Source organism: Centrocercus urophasianus, unplaced genomic scaffold, assembly GCF_019232065.1.
Source record: "Centrocercus urophasianus isolate 14NV4802_14NV808 unplaced genomic scaffold, USGS_Curo_1.0 seq_19, whole genome shotgun sequence".
NCBI classification, from domain to species: Eukaryota; Metazoa; Chordata; class Aves; order Galliformes; family Phasianidae; genus Centrocercus; species Centrocercus urophasianus.
The window spans coordinates 6,930,851-6,954,937 of record NW_024884744.1 but is presented as its reverse complement, the minus strand read 5'-3'; the positions used below and the strand labels follow the sequence as shown (position 1 = coordinate 6,954,937).

The 24,087-nt window shown below is 37.5% G+C and overlaps 1 long non-coding RNA gene across 5 annotated transcripts in view; it reads right to left on the bottom strand.

Annotated features, from left to right (window-relative positions):
* The window catches only part of LOC122161589, a 249,952-nt gene that overhangs the window by 110,157 nt on the left and 115,708 nt on the right, over positions 1-24,087 (bottom strand). The gene's annotated exons all lie outside the window — the stretch shown is intronic.

Sequence of the window (24,087 nt, the reverse complement as noted above, 5' to 3'; positions counted from 1 at the left end):
TCTTTTTGAATGAAGGCCTAAAAGTGATGTTTTGAAGAACGACAGTGTGACCAGTCAAAGAATCTGATTTTCTGAATTCCTGTCCAAACAAGTCCAATCTACATATCGTTATTCCCTTCTCAAAACAGCATTCAATGGTAGCTATGCCTCTGTAAAAACTGAAGAAATAAGCAGTGTAAGGTACTATTCTAAAACTTTGAAATCATGAAGACAAACATTGTTTTTTTTTCAAGTCAGCATAGTCCAGAGCTTCACTCTGGGCTCATCCGCTGGCGTTACGTTGCTTTAACAGGTCACTCTGAAGTAGGGTTCAGCCCTTTGAGCTCATGAATAACTTCTGGAGATGCTGAGTACAGTCGTTCTTCTGGAAGCCAGAGGCAGAGGGAAGGACTGCACACGCTCCAAGATCTTTGAAAGCAAAATTCACATCTGTCTCGGTTAAAAAAATATATTACATTTATTTTCTTTGGAAAGCATAATTGGCTGTTTAATTTCCCGCTGTGCAAAGTCTGAAAGTGCAGACAAAACAGCTACATAGCACTAGTTTGCTATTACCAGAAAAAGCGTTGTACCAACATGCAACTCTCCAGTAGCATAATTAATGCAACCCATGAGACAGATCTCAGGTAAAGGCCACCTGGGCCCAGCTATGACAGGTATTTTTTTTTTTTTTTTAATGAATATCAGTAACTCGTGAGTGTAAACATTACAGAAAAATAAAATTTCTAAAACCTAGGTCTGGGAACAGAAATCTCAGAGAGATCAACAACTCCAAAAGAATCTAGTGTCACATTCCAAAGAATGTCAGATTAAACTAACATGTGCCAGTCAATATTGGTACACTGTGACCCTTGATGCCTCCTAAGCAAAACTATTAAGTCCAACATTTTCTCCTGTAAGCACTTATCTGTAAGGATGGCTAACATGTCCTCTGAAGCAGATATTGAAACTGATTGGACAATAGGTAGATACCAGACAGGGGCCTGGGGGCCGACCTCTAGAAATAGGGGGAGAAAATCTTAATCTGCAACACAATGCAGCTCTCTTGAAACCCTATCATTTTCACTTCCCATGTGTCTGCTGCCTGACTGTGAATGGATTTGAAAAGGAATGGTTAGTGCTGAAAATTGGATCAGAGCTAACATTCTCTCATTTTTATCAGCAGCTGCCAAAGGTCATCTGACATAATAGCTGATGAATTCAAGCCCAGTGGATTTCATTTGCAATTTTCAATTTACTGAGGCCTCCAAACCCCACAGTGATAAAAGCTTCCCCTATCGTGGCCTGTCACAAACATCAAGAAACTGCACAAACCCACAAGAAAGAAATAGGAGAAAGCTGTGCATCATCACAGTTACAGATAAGGAGAACAGGAAGAAACAGTATCATGTAGAAAGGTGTGGAGCGGCATGTGTGGTTGAGTTTCTAAATGCCAATTGTAATGAAAAGACTATGAAGAGCAATCAAATAACTTCTACAGAATAACATCACCGTTCCCCTCCCCCACTTCAGTTTGAAAATTGCCTTCTAATCTCTTGCTTGACATCCTGAAGATAAAAGTGAAAGTGAAAACACTGTTTATTTACACATGGAAAGTATTGTACAGTTGATATATTTACTGTAGTTTTGATGTACAAATGCATGCTATTAAGAGGCTTACTATCAGAGAAACAGTATGTCAGTGCAAAATAAGAAACACGTTTGTTTGCTGGCAGGCCAACTTTAGATCTTCACTTCTGACCCACTGGGAACACAAACAGTCTCCAGTTCACGGGTGCTAAAGGTTTCAAGAGTCTACTGATCCATGTACATACATCCACTGACTTTTCCATAGACTTAAGCTACACAGAAACTAACCACATTTGCTGTAGATCTTTGCCAGATCAACACTGTAAGAAACTGCACAGGTTCCTATTCCATGTGATTAGCGAAAATAACTAAACGCATCAAAAACAAAGCCCTTCACATGGGAGGGAACATAGTTTGCTGAAGGTCAAGGAGCTCATGTTCCTTGTTTCTCAATGACTACACTGCTAAAGAAAATGTTCAGAAAGAAAATTGCTGTTTCACAAGGTAACACTGAGGAGAGTGCTTCCAAGTGCTAGTAACTAATTCCAAAGTACCTACTTAATCTTATCAGTAGCAACACATGAGGCTGTGATGTGCTACACTCATGACAATAACTTCAACTCTATTATATATTGCAGTAGCACAAACTCATGTTTCAGTGTCTCAACAGTACCTCCAAGTCAAACATCCAGGACACAAATACTGCCAGTTGGATTCTCCTTGGGCTCAAAGCCAAGAACGTGACAAAGGTAGTTTCAGCAGTAAAAAGCACTTGATGCAGTGCTAAACAAAGACAAAGGACCACCAGTGACCACATTTTCACCTCAGAATTGATACTGAGTGAGGATTACAGATATTGAGAGCTCATGGCTAATCACAGAACTTCGGATCATAAGAGAAGATAATACAATCCTAAAATATCTAGGGATATCTTAATGCTAAGTCACCTCTGTCAGATGAAATTACTAAGAGACAAGGACTGTCTCATTAATCTGCTCTGCTTGCTCACTTAGAAGAGCTTTCATGTTCATTCACTGGCTCTATGCCCCAGTATTCATGGCACTGCTTTGGAGTTCAGAAAGGGAGGGAGAACGAAGGAGACTTTCTCTTGCTAGGAAAACCAGTAAGTCTTCATTGGCTGAAATCATATAAATTAATACTTAAATAACTTTCTGTGTTCACACATAATATGACAGCTATGATTCATTTCTTCCCAACTTGCAATTTCATCTACAGAAGTATTCTAATTCTACCTTCATTTTTTATTGCTTCTGGTATTGAATCTTTCAATTCAGTTTACTGTATTTTCAAAAAAAGAAGTCCCCAGAAGTCTCCCAGAGAAGTGGGCAGTCCTGGTACTACTATGTAGAGCATAGCAATGTGTTTTCAAGCAACTGCCTTTTCTTCACAAGATCTGCCACGCCTGGTGCCAGCAAAGAAATGAACACCAGCACCAACATATTTGCTAGCATCCATGTTGCCAACAGGGAAAAAGGATCTTGTCATTTCACAGTTCCATTCAGCACTGAGTCAAAATGGTCAGTATTGACCATTATTGACCATTATTATATTCAGCTCATTCTCACAGAGCATTGCAAATATACTGCATGTCTGTTCAGTCAGTTGTCCTTATCCCTAGTATTGTAAAAGTTTAAGTGTAAGGAACTCCTGGGATGTAATGCAAGCTCTGGCATGGTTGAATGTACTGCCTTGACTTAAACTTCAGGCTTCAATAAGCTCTCTGCAAACTGTGAATAAAGTAATCAGTGCACTGGTAGAATTAATGCTTAAACAACAGCTGAAGTCATGCAGGGGTTAAGAATCCCAGAGCATTCATTCACAAGTCATTTGTAATGATCACAGCAGAGGCAGTTTCTAGTTTCTTCTTCTCCTTGAAATCACTCACATCTCAAGTTCTAGAATGGTGTCACATCCCTTTTGAAAGCAGGACACAGCTGGAAGGAGGATGTTAATTCTTGGGGAAGAGAGACCTGTATCGATGGAGTAAAGTAAAATATGCAGTCTCACCTGCTGAGTCTCAGTTCAAGAGAAAAGACAATAAGGAGAAGACTGAAAATATCAAACTTTATTCATCATCACCAAGTTCTCAGTTGTTAACTGAGAAGTTCAGACATCAAAGACCACGCAATAACATTTGACACTGAAAAAAATCTGATATTTCTACTATGCAGAATTAGCAAAGGTAATATATTACAGCAAAAAAAAAAAAAAAAAAAGTGATTAGGCTCACTGATGTCTTCTATAGAGGAAAAAAATGCAAACGTTAAACGAAAACTGGTAAGTTAAAATGTACTTTTCATAGTCAGCTATTATGTTATGTCCAGAAGCTACAGCTGAGCCGATTAGAACATTTACTGACATTAAAACAATGTAGACTAATACATAGCTGAAGAGTTATTAGTGTACCATAGCTGAACGCATTATCCAACAATAAAACCACAGTCTATTTATAGTAATTCTATTTGTATTAGAAAGATGTTTGAAATTGTGTGATTTAACTCACTCTTCCATCACTTTCCATTTTAACCAGAAAAGTATTATTTCAAAGCATTTTCCATCCATTTCAAATAAATCTGCAAAAAAAATTAGGACTATAATTTGCTTGAATTCTGCTTCTTTTAAATGCATGTTAAATTTTGTTTATGAATAATAACACCTTATTCTACACAGTAATTCTACATAGATTGTAGCATCATTTCTGTTCAGATCCTATCATCTGAAGATGATGCGTTATCTCTGCAAGAAATAATACTTGCTTCACTAGATCAGGGCAGAAACATCAGTTTTGCTCACGGTAAAAAAACAAAGCACAATAAAAAGGTCCAATCCAGTAACAGGCTGAGGGCTCTCAGCTCCTAACGAAGCAAACAGGAACCGAAAATACTCAGCCATCATCTTGTAGGATCTGGCCCTAAGCACTCGTGAACATGCTGTGGAAAGCCTCTCTGACTTCAGCAGAGTAAAATTGGAAAGAAAACAATTTTCTTGTACCGCGGTCTTGCCTGTTTCAATTATCAGTGTCTGATCTCGCAAGGCATCAAGCACCCTCCTGTGAAGCCCTCCAGCTCCCACAGAAATCATCAAAGGGAGCTAAGGGTCCTCACTGCCAGGCAGGACTGGACCCGAGAGAGCAGACAGCCATGTGGAAGCACGGGCTAGCTCTAGCCAACCACCATCCCCTCAACAATAGCATCTTGTTACTGACACCAGAGAGTTACATTTACTGTACTTTGATATTATACTTTGGTTTAAGTAAAAACACACTATGCTGAAACTAAACATATTATCACTGCACCTTCAGTCTTGGAGAGAAATACTGGTAAATGCATGACCCACATAAATGCTCCATTTAACTTCAGGAATGATCTGTAATATTGTTTACAACAGTGGTATTAGAAGTAACAATCATCCAACTGATTAACTTGAAAATGTTGTTGAATTGTCACCTAATTAATAACGTTTATCTAAAGTAATCCAAATCTGTTTTTACATATCGAGTAAAACAGTGATCTGGCAGTTAGAAAAGTAAGCATGCAAACATGGCTTAAGGTAGGGAGACTGCACGAGGCTGTCCAGCAAACAGCTCTCAAGTATAAACTAATATGTTTTCAGGTGAATTTTATGAAATACTCGGAGAGTTTGTGCACACAGAGTTAAGTTACCTGTGCTGTAAAGTCAATTTAGCACTGTAGGCACAAGTATGCCAAATTATAAGCAGAATTACCTATGATACACTGTTACACTTCAGTTGGATATGGTTAAGATGAACAGATTCCTTGAATTTTTCATTGGTTTGGCCTTTCACCACAGTTGGCATAGCACAGAATGCTTTGGAAAATGGGCATTTTATTTAATCTATTCTTTTTTTCCCTGAAGATCCCTTGGAGATTCTTTGGAGTGCGATACATCCCTGGAGAATGCTAGTGAAGTAGAGACCACCAAATGGCCTCTGGATTTTCTTGTTCCTTCTTTTATTTCAAGTAGAATTGTTTTGATTATTTCAAAATATCTAAACCTTTAGTTTCTACATTTTTTCCCACCACCCCATTAAAAAAAAAAAACAAACAAAACAAACACCCCATAACAACAAAATACTGGAAACTTTTTAAAAAAATTTGATTCTAGCTCAGCCTATGGGATTTTAAGGGCACTTTTCAAAACACTGAAATACACTGAAGAAGCATATGAGATTTCACAGAAGTTTTCAATCCAAATTTTAAGCTCCTTCTATTTCCTACAGTCAGCCATTATCATAAGATGATGGTCAGTACTGTACACAGAAAACCTACGTCACAGTCAATTCCCAAGTGCGCAAAATATAGGGAAATATCAGTGTTAATATTTATCCATTAATTCCACTGAGATTATGAAAGTTGTTAAGAAAAAGTAACAAAAACCACTATATCCTGTGTGTATCTTTTTGTTTATCTGCATTCACATTGCTGACATGAAGCACACGTCACTGTACCTGTACATAATTGCATAAAATCATGAAAGACTACTACTAGCCTTATAATCATGATATTTAAACATTACAGCTGCTGGCTCATTCCCACAATATAATGACTGACTGCCACTAACAGCTGATTATTATCATGAGACTGGGGCAGCTACTGCCATGAATCCAATTCAGCAGTGCTTAGAAAGAGTAAAAATCCAGCTTTACTGAAATTATTAGAAAAAAATCAATGCAAATTAATCTCAGCAGCAAGTATGGAGCTAAGGTACTAAAAGAAGCAAGGTAGAATTTCCAATACAGCTATTACGTATTACAGAGGATGACTGCAGCAAGGCAGAATGAAGTTTTCCTTTCCTCACAAAAGTGATCAGTGCTGTTTGGGTTTCTTCGCAGACAGACAAAATTAAAATGAACTCTGCATTTATGGATGAGATTCTCAGATGGTGGAAACTGTATCTGACTGCTTTTTACGACAATTATCGTATTTGAGTCCCTCAAAAGAGCTAAAATGCAAAAGATAAGCGTACGGCAGAAACACTGTTTAACAAAATCAGAAATGTCACCCAGTTGATGGCTAAAGCCCTTCCACTGAAACACCAGTGAGAACGCTGTGAGGAACCCTCAATAAAACACATTTCAGAACTCATATCTTTTTGTTCCCTAAAATTCACCAAGAGCTGCTAACCTCAGGTGTCAGTTCAGTCTTAAGAGGACCCTGCAAAACGGTGGAATCTCAGAGGAACGACTGGCAGCAATGACAGTCTGCTCACCTTGCTCCTCTGTTTCTCCACACACGTTGGGCAGAGCATGCTGAGCACTGCAGGCCTTAAACAGATCCATCACATCCTTAGGTACATCTCCCTGTTCACTTAATATTAGTCTATTTATTCTAGTGTATTTCCTAAACAGTTCATGGGAGAAAGCGATCTCTGCCCTTTAGGAACTATCTCCGAATACTTAATCTGCTCTACTGTTAGGACTCTACTTTCCTGCTAGATTTGCAAGATCTGACAAAGCTGACAATGCCTTGCAGAAAACAGCAGCATAATACCTGCCATCCTCCTTGGACATACAGTCTGCATCCACCTCATTTGTCTCACAAAGTGGTGACACTGTAATAGCATCTTTCAAATAAAATATAACTTACTTATAAATCCTTTTCTCTAGGAGTCCTAATTCTACATTTCATTAGTCAGCTTTACGCATTTGTTTCATGGAAAATATGGCCTAATTTTGTTGATCTTTTTTCTCTTTAGCTCCCCTTTAAAATATGCTACATACAATGTTTATCTTTGATCAGACTTATTCAGCAGATAGTCACAGCTTTTGTTTTTAAAAAGTGACCAGAGAATTGGTTTGCTATCAAGCGTATAGTTAAGATGCTTCATACAGCCCTGTTTTTCTGTACTTCTCTCATTCTCTGCCAACTGGTACCTCAGTCTTATTGGTATCCAATAATAAGCCCGATTACAGCTAGCCCTAGGAGACATGACAAAAAGAGAGTCCTCATCTTGCATTAATTGCTCGTATTGAAACTATGCCACATCTCTCGAAGCTAGATGTTGCTTAGTATCCCTTTGATATGATAATGACATGCTTCTTAGCAGATGAATATGCAAATTAAAAGCAGTAATTTGGTGGCATGCACCTGCTGACACTGCACTACTATGCTTATGTGCTCCTCTGTAACACTGCAGCTACACAAAAGCATCACAGAGGTAAAATTAAATTCTAATGTCGTATATATTAAACAGATGCTTCCACTTTTCTTTGTATATCTACTTTTTTTTTTTTTTTTTTTTTAAACAGAATTTGCTATTGGAATCTCAGTTCTCCCTTCATGCAATTAGTGGACATTTATGTGTCATACACAGAAATGTACTTGGAGCTATTTAAGGGCTCTGTTTTTAAAGAAATGGTTTACACCAACTGCACTCTCAAAGAGATTTTTTTCTCTTCCTAGCAGAGAGGCAGAGGATTTTAATCTTCATGCACAAAAGACCTTCATTCATAAAAGAAATGCACACTTGAACGTGGTAGCTTGTGACAGAAAATTTCTGTAGTCAAGATACTGAAGATCCAAACTTTCTGATACCGATTATGGAAATTTTCTAGCAGGTTCTCTGAATAAGCAATGTGCATTAAGCACACCGAGCCAGCTCATGCCCTCAGGTGTGTGCTGGAAGTTTTTTTGTATATGTTAAGGTGTTCAACATGAACACCAGGCTTCTGCCAGGCTGCTCAGGATCACCGTTAAACTGAAGGTGCTGGCCAGGAGCGCACAGCTAACCACAGCTCCATGAGCTCACTGGCAGCTGACAATGCTCACTCCTGAGAGGAGTACTAAATGACCCATTGGAGCCACTCATAAGAAAAAAACTACCATTTCCAGACGAGTAAAGATACAAGTATTCACATATTACCAAGCTCAGTTAAGCCTCTTTACTATCACTAGGCAACTGAAGGAATTGAACTGGTATTTCATCGGAATGCAAAAGACTAAAGGAGGCCAGGAAAAAAAATCATTTCCTATTGATGTATACAATGCAGGAAACACATACTGTGCGTTTTCCAAAACAGAGAAGTAACACAAACTCAACAAAAAGGTAACTTTGGTTTTAAGAGGTTCCTCAGCTCTTTCTTGGGCACATCTACAGCTGAAGGCCTGAATTCCTCCACAGTTGCATGTGACTGGTGTAAGGTGAGCTCTTTCTCTGGCAAGTGGGCAGCCCATCTCTTATGGCTGTTGTTGACTGTATGCACACAGTCACCATTTGGGTGTTAGAAAGAATGCTCTTCTTGTCTCTTTGCTAGAATACCTACATCAGAGAAGTAATATTATTTCTCCTGGTCACATTTTGTTGCCTCCAGACTTTAATCCCACTTTCTTTATTACTTAATTTGCTATTTTTATGTCATCAATGTAAAATAATTTTTAATTTAATAATTCTACTATAACATATACACTAGTTTCCTCCTGACCAAGACTGCAAGAAAGACTGAAAATATGAGGAATTTAAATGGGAAGAAACTGTGTGCTTGAGATGCATACACTAAATGACAGTTACAAAATTAGCAAACTTTATGCATATGAGAAGGGTGTCCTCATGTCAATACTGACATTGCCACGGGCAGTGAGGCTTCTTTCTCTTACTCACAAGAGAAATAAATGGTATCAGATTTCTATGATGATTATTTCTATGAAGACTAGAATAAAACAACCTCACACAAAATAACGCAGTTCATACAGAAAAACAAATGAGAGTCAAGAATAAAAGAACTTGTGTTAAAATAGATCACAATATGAAAATAAAGGAGAATTTAGTAAAACATACAGTTTTCTGGGCAATATTTAGATGCAAAGGGCCAAACTCTGTACTGATTTATGCTGGATGCAGCCATGCTAAAATGAATGCATCTACATAAGGCTTCATACAAACAGTAAACAAACTGTTGACCACATCAGATAAGCAGAAATCTATACACATGTTCAGATACACACATACAGAGCTGTGCACCTGTGACAGAAGTAACAAAGGCCTAATAGGAAATTCTCCTAAGGACATTAGATTTTTTCTCTGAGAAATACTAGATTACTTCTCTCTTTATAATTTTGAGAGCTTTATACAGAACAGAATCTTACTCTTACACACACTGCGTTCAAGAGGTTTCTTCAGATGACTGCTATATATGACCACAGCACTACAATATCTGATCATTATTGTTGACCATTATGTTTCTTTGCTAACCATATATAATTTTCCTTGGTATCACTTCCAAGGTTCTCTCTCCCAGTGAACATTCACTAATGAATCATCTTTCTCTTTTTTTTTTTTTTTTTTCCCAGCAAGTGTCATTGTTCTTGGGTTTTATTTAGATCTACATCATATCTATGTACTGAATTTTTAATGGTTCATTATACCTTATATTTTCTATGATTCAGTATGGTTTGTGATAGCAGTGGCTATGGAAGGATGGTTGAATTAGATGATCTTGCAGGTTGTTTCCAACCTTGTGATTCTATGACCTACAGCCCTTTTTTGATTTTGTACAATATAATTCCATTTTACCTATCTTCAAGTAACAGTGAAGTACTTCTTCAGGTCTTTAAGTAAATCCAATCTTACTCAAAGTCATTTCTAACTCCTTATATCCTTATGATAATGCTTCTTATTTTCTTTCTATTTGTCAAGTATTTTTCAATCCTCGTGAGAGTGTCCAGATTACTAAATTCAGAAAAAAATATATCCTGTGACTAAAAGTTTTCTGTCACACATCAATTACATAACTTCAACTTTTCATTCCCTTTAAAGTAGCATACTGCTACCAAAGATGAGCAATTCTTATCTCAAAGAAGGCAAGACAAGAAAACAAAACTCTGGTATTCAGACAAAGCAAATAAATTAAAAAAGTAGGAAAAGTCTCTGGAAGTTCTTCCCTGTAGCCTCATTTCCACAGATGACCCTTTGTCTTTTTCTAAAATTGTTCCACATCAGCCCTTCTACCCCATTCTATGTTGTCAGAGAAGTGTAAAGTGCTTCATATATAGAGAGAATCTTCCCACAGCAGTTGTGCAGTTGAAGCTATGTCTTACTATCCTTTCAGTGCCTGTGTCTACTTCATCCTGAAGATGTGTACAAATACAATAATATCCACTTGCAATCACAAAAGACTGGAAGTTATGCTTTAACATTTGTAATTCCTTTTATAAAGCACATGTCGTTAACTCAGCAGCAGGGGGCATTAGAATTAACAGAAACAATAACTAAGCCAAATACCTCATTATGGGAAGGAAAGGCTGCAGTAAGGATGCTGAAATTACAGCTAGCCTTTCACCATAACCTAAACACAGCCGTGAGACTAACATCATCATCCCTAAAGCCTCAGGAATCACTATTGAAAACATTCCTTATGGATACACCACTTGAATTAAAGTCTCTGCTACAAAGAGCTTTTAAAGATGCTCTGGGAGGTAAAACTTCAGCTCTGCTGGCACCCACAGAGAAGTGATCCTCAGAATATCAAGAGTTTTCATGCTGTTAACAATTTGCCAGCAAAACAGAAGTCTATTAGCAAAGTGGCTTAGGGATTGATTCCCACAAAAATCCATGATGAAAGACACTACTTTAAGATGCCTGGGACATGATCAGATAGAGTACCAGGTCCCTAAATCATATTAAGAAATAAGCAAACGCTCGGCTCAAACAGTTAACGCTGAAGTCCTTTGGCACACTTGTAAAATATCCCAAGACCTCAGCTGTGTCCTTCTGCAACAGCTTAGGGCTCCAAGAAAACATGAAATCATGTCGTAGTAAATCTAAGTCAAAAAGATGTGCATGTCATGCCACAGTTGAGCATCAGCCAGGCTAACATTATACCTGCACCCAAAACTGGGAAAAGGCACTTCTCGTTGCTACAGGCACTTAGAAGCCAAAAGTAAACTAACAAAGAATCAAATTGGAATACTTCTTTAGATGCATTACTTTGAAGATGTTCCATACAATACTAGTATTTGCAGGCCAGTGGGGGCAAAGTATACTATTTCATGTGCCTGTAGACAGCTTTGCAGGGTAAACAAAAGTTTAGGTTCCTTTCAGCCAGTAATGGAATTTCGCATTAAGAAAGAATAACTTGAAAATAATCACATGACTTCAGTAGAAATGCTTATGTTACTCAAGAAATCAATCTTTAGAGACTAAGAGCCTCGTAATGTAATAACACTACTTGGTTTCAGCCCCTTATCTGTAGATCTTTTCTGCAGTAAAATGAAAACAGTAAGAATGTCAGATTGCCATTATCTGTCAGGAATTTGAGCAGGAAAACAAAACAGGTTTAGCACAGTGATGAACAGTTGTGACAAATCATCAGCATTTTCTCTAAATCCTCATCTCAAAGCAGTTTCATATTTCATCTTTAGACACTGCATTCCCTCTTACGTGAAACAAAACTTATCCAGTATTTTGCACTACGCTACCTTTGCACAGCTTATGGAGCACCTCAAGAATAAGTGAAACAGCTTCACCTTTTTTGTACACCTCATGTTGACACCAGTCACAGTCTTTGGTTCAAAGCAGTTCATAATAACATATTTTTAATTACCATTATTTTAATTAACAGTACTTCTCAAAACTTCAGCCACATTACACTGCTGTTGACCTGGAAACTGAAAAAGGACGTAATAGAAGGATCCACAGGGACTGTTGTAAAGTGGAAATGTACAGAACACGAGCTCCTTAAGAGCAGAGAGGGTACAGCTTCATCTTTACCTAGTAAGACACCGAGTTTGGGGGTATTAAATGTTAATTTTCTTTTTTGTGTAATTTTAGTCCCTGTTGACAAAAAAAAAAAAATCACTGAAAGAGATGCTTCGCCTCTATAATCCACACTGCCTCAAAAAGCATTCTGCTGGGACTTAGGGATTTCTGGCTCCAATGACTTCAGTGTTTTAGCCACAACTCCACACTGCAGTGCAACCTAACAGCAGCAAATAATTCTCTTAAAAAAAAAAAAAAAAGTTCACATGCCTGCACTGCATATCCCTAGCATACATCCTCTTATTTCTTCTGCTCCTCATTTGGGATGCGCAGAAAGGTCACAGTCCGAACAACAACATTATCTTTTCAGTTAATCTAAGAGTTAGGGCTAAGCTTCAAGAGAAACATTTAGAGAACAGTTGGGATCCCTGGTCCCTTTACGTTAGAGCCTTGAGTAAAATATAACAAAAATATCTTTTTATTGACTTAGAAAGAAGAGGAAACCACCAATATTCTGATAGGAGACACAGTACAGACCTTACCAAGCTCAATGAATTTCAGAACTTCCTTTATCAAAGCAGTAAGATATTTCCCTGTTCTCACACTTCAGCAAACCCACTACTGTTCAAACTGTTTTCTTTTGGAATCTAACAAACTTCTGAATGCAAAATCTAAATTGTCACATTAGAATTTCCATGTAGAGAAGCACAGAAATCTGCTACATTCCTACTTTCACAGGTTGCAGTATCTATGAACACTATGCCTGTTTTTTGTTTTTTTGTTTTGTTATGTTGATGTGAGTTGTAGTGTTTCTACTAAAATAAAAAGGAGCTTCTTTTATGGAAAGAAGGTTGAAGAAGAAAAGTTGTGTTTTCATTATTGCAGTAATAAAACTGAACGCTATTTCCATACATCATAAGAATTACAAGCATTTGCCACATAAACATATATAATGCTATTGTGCCCCTTGATTTTGAAACTGCTGGTACCTTACTAACTAACCATACTGGCAGGAAGTTTGTAACAGTAAACCATACCGCATTAATACAATACAATATTAATTAATGTAAACAGCTTAGCCTCAGAGCCGTCACCTAGTAAGTGAATGCACAATGACACACTGCTACCAATTCACTGTCAGTAGCAAAGCTGTATACAAATAATCCTCTAGGCTGTTTCTTATCGCAAAAAATGAGAGTAAAAACTGTGTGACCACTCAGTCGACAGCAGAGCGTTTGTCCAACATGATGTCAGATTCTGTTATTTGTCTTTTTCTTTTTTTTGGCACCCTTTGCTCAAACTAATTGATGGTGCTTCCGCTGAAATGTCATAGCCTTGTGATTTCTTGTCAGCTTTACTGACCTCTTTTTAGTTTTGAGTTTCACATTTTAAGGAGTGAGAATTAGACAAGCATGCTTCACAGTTTAGCCCACCCACACATCCCTGAGCCAACAATTCTTCAAGTGTGTGGGTTCACCACACATGAGCTCCACCTGACTGATTTTTACCTGGTGCGTGACCTTCAATTGAAAATTCCAACAGCATGCAACTTGTCTTTGGCAAATGAATTGTAAGTACGCCAGCTGCCAGATGTCTTCATTTTAAAACACCTTCAAAACTGCTTTCTGGCATTGATCCATAGGCAAACAAGCTAAGCTGTAGCTGTAATTTCTATTCTGTGTGCAAAAAAGGGGAGGAAACCTAAGATGTGTTGCTTTACATCTCTAAGAACAGTACAAGGAATGAGGAAAAAAAACACCAACTCATTACCGATGTGCTACATATTTTCGGGAAGAGTTTTTCTAGTACACAGAGCGTATCCAAAATTTACATAAATATTCACCCTAATGAAATGGTTGCTTGAAGTAACATAGTTCTGAACAAAGGGATTCTCTTTGTACCATGAAAATTAATGCCTGTGCTTCCAAATGTGGCCTAGCCAACCTATTTTGCCTAAGATTTACAAAAACTGCTTGGCAAAACCATTTGAAGGTAGAGATCTTAATTAAATCTGTTCACAAGACTTGAGATCACATGTTTTCAATTACATTTATTCTATTCTCTTTTTCTGGCTGTTTGTTTTCTTTCAGAATCTGAAATTCATCCTTGTTCACCGTAAGTTTCCGTGCCATTGGCAGATCTTTAGAACAAATCTGTGCGTGTTTGTTTTTTGCCTGGAACCATGACAAATTCCTATCATGAAAAATGGCAATTTCCATTTACTCTCCTTTCAATATCTAGATTTGCCATATTCTACATATTGGATCACTCATACAGCCCCGGAGCCTAAAATGATTGAGAATCGTTCCTTCTCATGCCAAACAAATTCTTGCTGCACACAAAAACCTCTACTTTCTGCCATCAGACCATTAATTACTGGCTCACTGATCAGTGGCCCAGTCACATATACACAGCTTACACGTGATGTGCTTACTTGGGTTCTCTACTGCATTCTTACGGCCTTAATTCTACACATGGTCATAAATAAAAGAGCTAGGACTAAAAATTACAGTGGAAAGACATTAAATAAGATTCAGAGTTGGAAAGCAAATTTTTTAATGGTAATTAACAGCACTGACCATCACAATAACAAATGCATTTTTTAAGAAGCTTAGCACACGTGGGTTTTGAACCCTAGCTGACATTGCAACAAAGACCACTTCAGTACATACAACAAGGAGCTGCCATCTATGGCCAACCAAAGAGGAATGCAGAGCAACATAACCAGACGAAGTGGCACTCTCTGCTGGAACTCATACTAACTATGATAGCATATAAATGACAAAATACATTTGCCATGCTTCTATTTCCCTTGAGTCAAGAAGCTGTAGATATGCTAAATGAAAAAACAAACAAACAAAAAACAAAACAAGGTATGGAATTTCATGTACACAACACCATGAAATATTCCAGCTACTGCAGAGTAAGAAACCTCTTTCACAGATCAGCAATCTACTAAATGCACGTAGTATGAATGAGTATCTCAAAGCAACTTCTGAGATGCAGAAAACAATATTTTGAAGGCCAGGTGGTGGTTTTGGTGACCAGCATCACCATCTTGAACTTCTGCTTCTGGATGAACAAATTACGTTCCTTTAGAGCCAAGCTGAATCACCATCCTCCTTCTTCTTTGGAATTTGAAAATAAAACACAGCAAAATGTCATTTCCCCCCCAGTTTTGATAAGGAACATCCTCTTCCTCCCATCCATTCACAATGGATGTGAATCAGCATAGTTCCACATAAGGCAATGGAAGTAGTCTGATTTACTCCATTGAACAATTAATATCTCGCAGATGATTACAATTTAAAAGCACAGTTGAACAAATGCTGCCATACAACTTCTCACAGAACGCAGGCAGCTATTTCAGAAATGTTTCAGCTTACATTCAAATTATACTTGAAAATACTAAGACCTGTTACATAGCCTAACCTGTTTAACAACACCCACTAACCTATTCTGCCAGCAGAGCAGCCTTACAGGAATACCTCCGCAGCTAAGCAAACTGTTCTTGAAGTTCTGTACATGCTGGCACACTCCTTTTCATTTAATGAAAATAAATCCAGCTCTAACAAGAAACATGTATAACCTTGTCAGTGGTCAATAACAGACAAAAATGTTTGTTTTTATTTTTCCACATATTTGTTCTTCATCACTGTCTATGATGACTTAAGAATGGCTGAAGGTCATATGCTGCTACAACCAGCTAATATGAACCTCAGTATTCTTGATTTCGATTTCTAAAAAATCATAAAAGTAAATAATAATAATACTGTGTATATATATTTACAAAAAGATATTCTAAAACAATCCATATTTGAGTTCCAAGTTTATTTCCTGATCTTTGTCTGAATAAAAAACACATTTTCCTTCTCTCGGTCACATTTACACATGCCAGTTAATACTCCCTTCCTTCAGTCCCTTTGCTTTTTCACTGCCATCCCCACTACTGATGGAATCCTACATTCTTACACTTTTCCTGCAGCAAGACTGCAGTCAATATCTAAAATGCACATTTTATGTATCTGCCAATGGAACGATATAAGTCATCCATTTTCAGGTAGATAAAACACATCTATAAGATACATAGCTTGATGGCACTTGAACAACTCACATAGTATACTACCTTGTCAAAAGTAACCATACATGCTTTCTTAAAATCATAAATAAAACGAGAGCCCTAAAAGCTGAGTTCGAACCTTTGTCTACTAATGCTTTCTCACTGCTTGCCCGTGAAGATGGTCAACCAAAGCAAAACTTCTGTCATGATCTATTAATAGAGAATAAGGATTAATGAAGGATTATGTCATAATGAGTCTGCCTGCAGAGTTGTTTCAGTTCTTGTCCTTTACTGCCAAAATACAGTTCTCATTTCCAACAAACAAAGTCTATCTGAGAGAAAGCACAGAGCTCCTTTAGAACTGGAAAGTCCTGTGCATAATAATGAATGACTAACTCTTCTTTTGCCGAAGCGCTTCAGCACTTTCAGTGTCATAGGTCAAGGCAGTGATTCAGAGAGGGCCTGATCCTTATCTAAGCTTTTGCAACAAAATTAGAATGTGTTGTAGCCTTATTAAAGAAATGTTTGTTCCTCCATCACTGAAATGAAAAGAAAGCAGCTCAATGCAGTTTTGCAAATCACAGCAATACAGTGCTCAAGTTAACTGCTTTATTACAAATATTTAATTATTCTGTACGTTAAAGATCCTACCTTTATAAGACAAAATAAATAGTTTGCTTGATAATCTTTTGGATCTGCACGTGCATCAGAGGGCATTTTAATAAACAGACTGACACCAACAGCCTTTATGTCGAAAACGTTACCAGAAAAATCATCCTTTTGCCAAACTACTTCAACAAGAGGAATAATAAAAAATGAAAAGAATTTTTTTCCCAAAATTAAGGAAATATCCCTTAAAATTTCAACACACAGTTCCCCATATATTTTCAACAGATATTGAATAAAGCAAATTTACATTCATAATGAAGTTGGTCAAATTATACGCAGTGTTACTGTTTGCAGTAATTATCTGTATGGTGAAGAAGCATTTTTTCTCTAAGCTTTAACTGCAAAACTCCTCACGATTGAATTTAACTGTGCTAAGAAAATCTGTCTACACAATCTGCTTTTCTTTAAAGCATTTAAGGCAGAAGGGAAGGCTATTTTTAAATATACGGTAATTATTTAAATAATTAATTACAAGGCAGGTAACACAAAGTAAAAAATGAGACCATTACATTACTCACTGAAGAGAGAATGGGCAAACTGAAATTCGATTTTTGTTAGATTAGCTACAGCAAAACAAAAGAAAAATGTAAATAAAGTTACACCTCATCTAAGTTGAACGTCGAATAAAATGCAACCAGAGAGTATATTAGCACTGAAAAGCAGAATACTAATCTCCAAAATTAGAAGACTGATCAACTGGGATATGCATCAGAGATATTCATCAAAGCCTTGCAACAGCCTATCTCCATTTACTGTTTAGATACAGCTAATCTACATCATTAAATTGACCATTCAGTAACTGAAAATCTGCCATGTAGGTCCCGACTTTTCATAGAAGCTTTTAAATATGTATTCGGTAACTACAAAGTCCTGAATATATTTTCAGTCTTTTTATACTAAGATTTACAACTAATGACCTTAAGCAATGTCATGCATGTAAAACAAAATTATGAGACCACCCTGGTTTGAGCAGAATTAAGGTATAGAATCATACTTCATTCTCATTCAAATTTAGTAGGATAGAACATAAAAAAAAAAAAAAAATCCATAGTAATATAGCTAAACCTATTTCATAGTTTTACTTTGTAAAACATGCCTCTTCACTTGTATTTTGCTATTACAGGCTCAATATAAGTAGACAATTATCTAAGCTTAATGCCAAGAATGATAATGCATTGAGCACATGCAAAATCCTTGTGCAACATCAACTACAGCCCGCAGGGATAAAACATTTATCAGTTGCTCCTTAGAGCACTAGTGGCTTGAAAATTTGGCTGCCCATGCCGACATTTAGTGAAATCATAGTTTTAGCTTCATTCAGAACCCAACACAGCGAAGCCTGATACCAGGATGACTCTGCTGGCAGCCTGCCTCCCTGTACCCACATGCACTGCAGGCTACTTTCTGTCCCACTACTTTCCATGAAAGAAGTCCTTTTACTTGACTGCAGTAGTTGGCACAGTGCCCCTTTCATGGACCAAACTAATCGTCATCTTGGATGTAACAAATTAGTACATTCTCAGAATAATAATAAGCATGGACATGAAAACACTATTGTTTTTACTTGGAAATGAAGTAACTACATTTTAGCTGGGTGACTTTTTCAGATCAGCACTGCAGGCAAAAATAAATCTTATAAAAAGAATGGACAATTACAGGAGATATGAGACACAGCTTTTGCTGTGGGTTCAGAATTAAAGAGCTGCTTCTCGTGCTGCCTGAAGAATGCGCTGTAAATAAAATCGTGAACTGGCTTTGGATAGAGCTACTTGGTTTACAACTAATATTTTGCCTCTAAAGTACAGAAACGCTTAACAAGGCTCTATTAATATTAAAATTACTTTACAAAATATATCGAAAACACAAAATACAGAGTAATGCAATAATCAGGCTAAACACGGAACAAAGTTGCATACTTTTGGAATGTAAAATAAAGTTTGGTACTGTGAAGTGTATCTCTGACTAAAAATAATGTTCATAAATCACAGCACACTCGCCGTTTCATCTGAGCGCTCTGCATTTTCGCTAAGGCCATGCACATTTAATCACACACCGTCCTTTAAAATCAGTATCGCAGGTCAGATTTGGTGATGCCGTTTTAAAGAGCTGATAAAGTAAATTCTCCCCATTGTTCTCGGCACAGATAGCCTAGGCCAAGTTCTTAGAAAAGTACGAATAATTACAACTTTCCTGTATCACAGCCCAGTACAGTAAGAGCTTTCTTGCCAAACTGTGATATGGAACATTAACAGGGATTTGAATGCAAGTTCCTCCTTTACTGTGTAACTCCTTAGAAGCAAATAAGACTAAATTAGTGTGAAGTGCCGACAAGTATGAAAGATTAAAACAAATATCTCTGTAAATAAGCTTCATATTTTTCCGTTTCATATCACGTTCAGTCTGTGATATAAAATTCCAATATATATCACATATATGTGAAAAATACTGAGCTGGAAACATTTTAAATAATCCCAGCTATTTTATGTGAAAATGTAACAGTTTTGCTAAACTTTCTGGTTCACATGAGTCCAAGAATATCTCATTATAAATGGAGACAGTCCTGAAAAAGCAATCAAGCATGACTAAAAAGATCACTCTTTTACACAAAAAATAGCCTTCTTATTTTACCCTTTGTTGGAAAGACATTTGGCCAGCCACAGGGGAAATACATAATCTACTTTTATATTCAAATAATATATTTCAAAATTCTATGCATACAAGGACCTTAAAACAATTCTGGGTGGAATACATGAGACATGGGTTTATGCGATCCTAATAACTGAATTGCTGACATGGGCTGACAATTACTGGGAGGTTGTTTGTTTGTTTCTGTTACTTTAAAGCATGCATACGAGGATTCTGTCCATTAGTTATTTCTGTTGCAACTCTGAAGTAAAATACCAATGGGAAGACATTGCAGTAAACCATCCAGGGAGATCCTGACCAGAGAAAGAAGTATCTCTTATGAGCAGTATGCAGATTTTCACAGAGATGTTGATTTTTAGAGTTACATTAATCTGAAGCTAAATTTTGATACAAGAAGCATTCTGCCACAATTCATATATTCATAGAACCTATTCAAAGAAGAGAATTTGTAGCTAATCTCTTCCAGAATTTCAAGGGCTAATGTATCAGCATCTTAATTTTAAGGATACTAATATGTCAGTAGTTCTGCAAGAAAATTGCTTTTCAAGGCAAAACTGCCAGGGTAAGAGTCAGGGAGGAGAGATGCAATTGATGTTTTTCACTGTACTTTAAACAAGACGACTGTTATTCAGTTTCTCAATGCCCAGGATTATGAAGATCAGAGTTCTACACACCCCAGAAGAGAAAAGCTTAGAGCAATTACAGTTCCCTTCTAAGTGCTGTAGCACTCGCTGTTGGTTTTCAACAAATAAGCAGCCTACACACATCTTTACTGCTTCATAGCTGCGTGAGGTTCACGCTCCTGAAACTCACCAATATCAAAAAGAAACAGCGAATTCAACTGACAAAACACCACCATCTTAAGCCCTGAATTTTATCACTTCTGAAAAGTTGAAATTCTTTCACATATTAGCTGGATATGTTCCCCTTACGCCTTTGCTGAGAAACAGGGAAGTTACAATATCAGGGCAAAGGACTGAGGAGTGAAATGTCAGTGTGACTTGCGCATTCATTGCTTCCTCTGGACCCTTTCAGCTTATACAGCAGAACAGGATGAATATTTGTGCTAACTACACATTTCAGCACAAAGAACCCAATTCAGAGAAAAAAAAAAAATCTCATGCCATCTATGGCGTCTGTGCACTTTAGAAAATACAATTATAAATGGTTTATTCATTCGCAGGGAAGAGCCTCTATGAGCGCTGTGCGAGCGACCTGCCCTGCTGGGTTTGATGAACCCGATCCAAAAAGCAGCAAGGGCATGGGCCTAACTTGCACCGACTCTTGTTTACCCCCCCAAACACGTCATGTATTGAAGCACGGGCTGTGTGACCAAGTTGGAACACGCAATACACAACTGCACTTTAAAACTGGTACCGAGGGTTAAACAGCATAAAGACCCGAGCTGAAGGTGCATGGCTGGATGGACAAGTCAGAATGAAGATAAATTTACTGAAAACCATTCTCAAATCTTTTGCAATTACTATTTTTAAATAGCTACTGGTTTAGGAAAACAACTCTGTATGGATCCTACTTGCACATACAAAATGCTGTATTTATGATTCCTTATCTATTTGTGTATTCTGCAAGCGCTGAAAATCCCTCACAAATGCTCCTAAAAAAGAAAACAGACATAGCTGTACGTCCACAGCAGTTAATAGCACAGGCAGCTAATTAATTATGTACTTATGCGCGCAACCAGCTATTCATGCAAATTATACAAGCAGTTGAGTACACACTTGGTGCACACAGACACTTAATTGCCCAGAGTGCTGCAAGTCTTACCCAAGATTAAACATGTCATACCTAGCAGTTGCCGTGATCTAGATCCTCAGGACCCATAGATGAGTTTCCACCTACCAGCAAGGCGAGCTTACCAGCAGCATTCAGAACAACCTTTTGCATTAATGCAGGTGCGCAATGCTAAAGAAACAAAGGGGTTTTTTGTTTTTAATAAAAGTCTAGCAAAAATGATTTCTATTATACTCACAGGAAAACTAATTTGGCTTTTTTATGTCTTAAGTACCATTTGTAGACTTATGATGCACAAAACACAAAAAAAGACGTGAGGGAAAAAAAATTAAAATGTCTTTCTTTGATTATGTAACAGTGCAGCTCTCCCTCCTTGCCACTATCTCACTGATGCATCTGAAGTGCTATAAAAAGGTACTGTTTGAAGCCCTGCATAATTTTTTCCTGATGATGCCATTTGCTTCTGCAGGGCTAGAGGAAGAGCTGCTCCGTGTGCCCCCTCCTGGCTGCGGCCCCACTGCAGCCTCCAACCAGGGGCAAGGATGGCCACCACCATTTTCAGTGTACTCACGATAGCATCAACCAAAACGATTTTCAGAACAAAAACGTCGATGTTCATGGTTTCAGAAGGAATGCATTAAAATAAAGGTAAGTGGAACTTCTCATGGAAAGATCTACTAACGTTTGATAAATTTTAAAGGACTGTTTTCACTTGCATCATATTAGCAGTTAGACTCAATGCAGGACACATTGTCATCAGTACCAATTCTACCCAACCACAAAAGAAAAAAGCTCCCATTTGTTATTAATAAACAGCAGCATTTAAAAGCACAATCTAATGTAGACATCTGAGAGTCATTAGATGGAAGCAAAAGTCTAATACCATAGGAAACTTTGGGGGTAATGGCTCAAGGACAGTAATTACATTGCTCTTTTTTGTAATGACTGTATACTTGAGATACAATAGTTTCACATGAAAATGTAAACTTCACATGCATAGCTTGCGTTTTCATCTTTATTCTTTAAATAGATGAGGCAAATCTAGACTAAAGCCAGAATATTTTATGACTACTTTGAGAAAAATCTCTCTTCTCATTTAGATAAAGAGAAGTTGAAAGTTCACCATACAGTCAGAAACAAGGTTACTATTCCTTTGCTACTGGGAAGTGGATACCCAGCATCCGGAATGTGAAACAGAAGAAAGCTATAGGATTGAGGAAAAGGAAAGAGGAGGACATGAAGTAGAATCACAAAAGGCTGAGAAAGGGAAGGAAACTTGTGTACACCTTGATATGGAATGGAAGAGTATATTTTCTCTTTTTCTTGATCTCCATAAAAGAAAACCCAGATCAACGTGTGTAATCCAAAGGATGAGAGTTAAATCCAATGTAATTAATTGAAATTATTCTACTTGCAACTGTAATTTTGCTCTGAGCCTTTTTCTAGTGCTGAAGCCTAGACCTAATGAGCAATCCTTCTAACTGGTTTTAGCAATAAGGGATATGTGCATACCTTTGAATTTGATATCAGATATAATTGCCACAATGTTTAAACCCCTTGTATACAGGAGTCTTGCTAGAAAATATTTAATTCTTGACCTTTCTGATGACCCAAGTTTGTTTTCCTCTCACCCAAGTACCACCAGAGGAGCAAGTACTAGCACTCCACAGTTTTTCCAGACCAAAACAAACTGACTTCTAGCTACTCAAAGAGACATAAAATATCCAAAACTGCAGACTTACACACCAAATATGAATAAAAACTCCTTATGAAAACAGTGCCATCATCATAAATATTATTAACTTATGTACCTATTTGTCAAAGATAACTTTTGTGATGTGATACCTGGCGCACTGAAAGATTGCCACTATCCCTCAAGTCTTGGTTGCTCATGATTAACAGCACCCACATGTACAACCAGCTAATCAAGATCTACTTTTTTTTTTTTCTACAGCATGACAAGAAGGATGAAGAGAATACAGCTGAAATGCTTTACTCTGAAGCCAAGCTTTATGAATAATATTTTTTTGCCAAACTTGAACTGTAAGACTTCTCCTTCATCAGTGACCTCATATCTTGACATTCATTCACATTTGCAGATTAATCTGGACAAAGCACAGCAACAAACACACCCTTTTGAAGAAATGCTAGCACGATTTCCAGACTCATGAGCTATGAATTGATGAATTCATGCTCACTCTACACTCCATGTTACACACAACTGACTACATTTTGTGATGGAGCAGCTTCAGGCTCCTCTCCTGCTTCAGGATCCCAGATGCTAGAGCTGACCCTATGAACCACCACACTGGTATTTGAGATGCCTGACAGGGAAGAGACCTTGTGTTGCACAACAGTAGAGGGACGAGGTATTCAGCAGAGCAATTCGTGCCTACAAGCCACCTCAGTATGGCCCCCCAGCTGTGCCTGCACAGCACAGATGTGCTAGGTGAGGAGACCAGCAAAGCCAGCACATGGCACTGGGTGCACCCCTTACGTGGTATGTGATAGCTTGGTCTAACACCCAGACACGACACACGATCCACACATGAATTCCTGTATAATGTTATGGAGACAGGAAAAGGTCAAGAGCTGCAAAGTTTAGATTCAAGAACTCTTTTTTTTTTTTTCTGGAGAAATGGAAATTAGGTATTAAA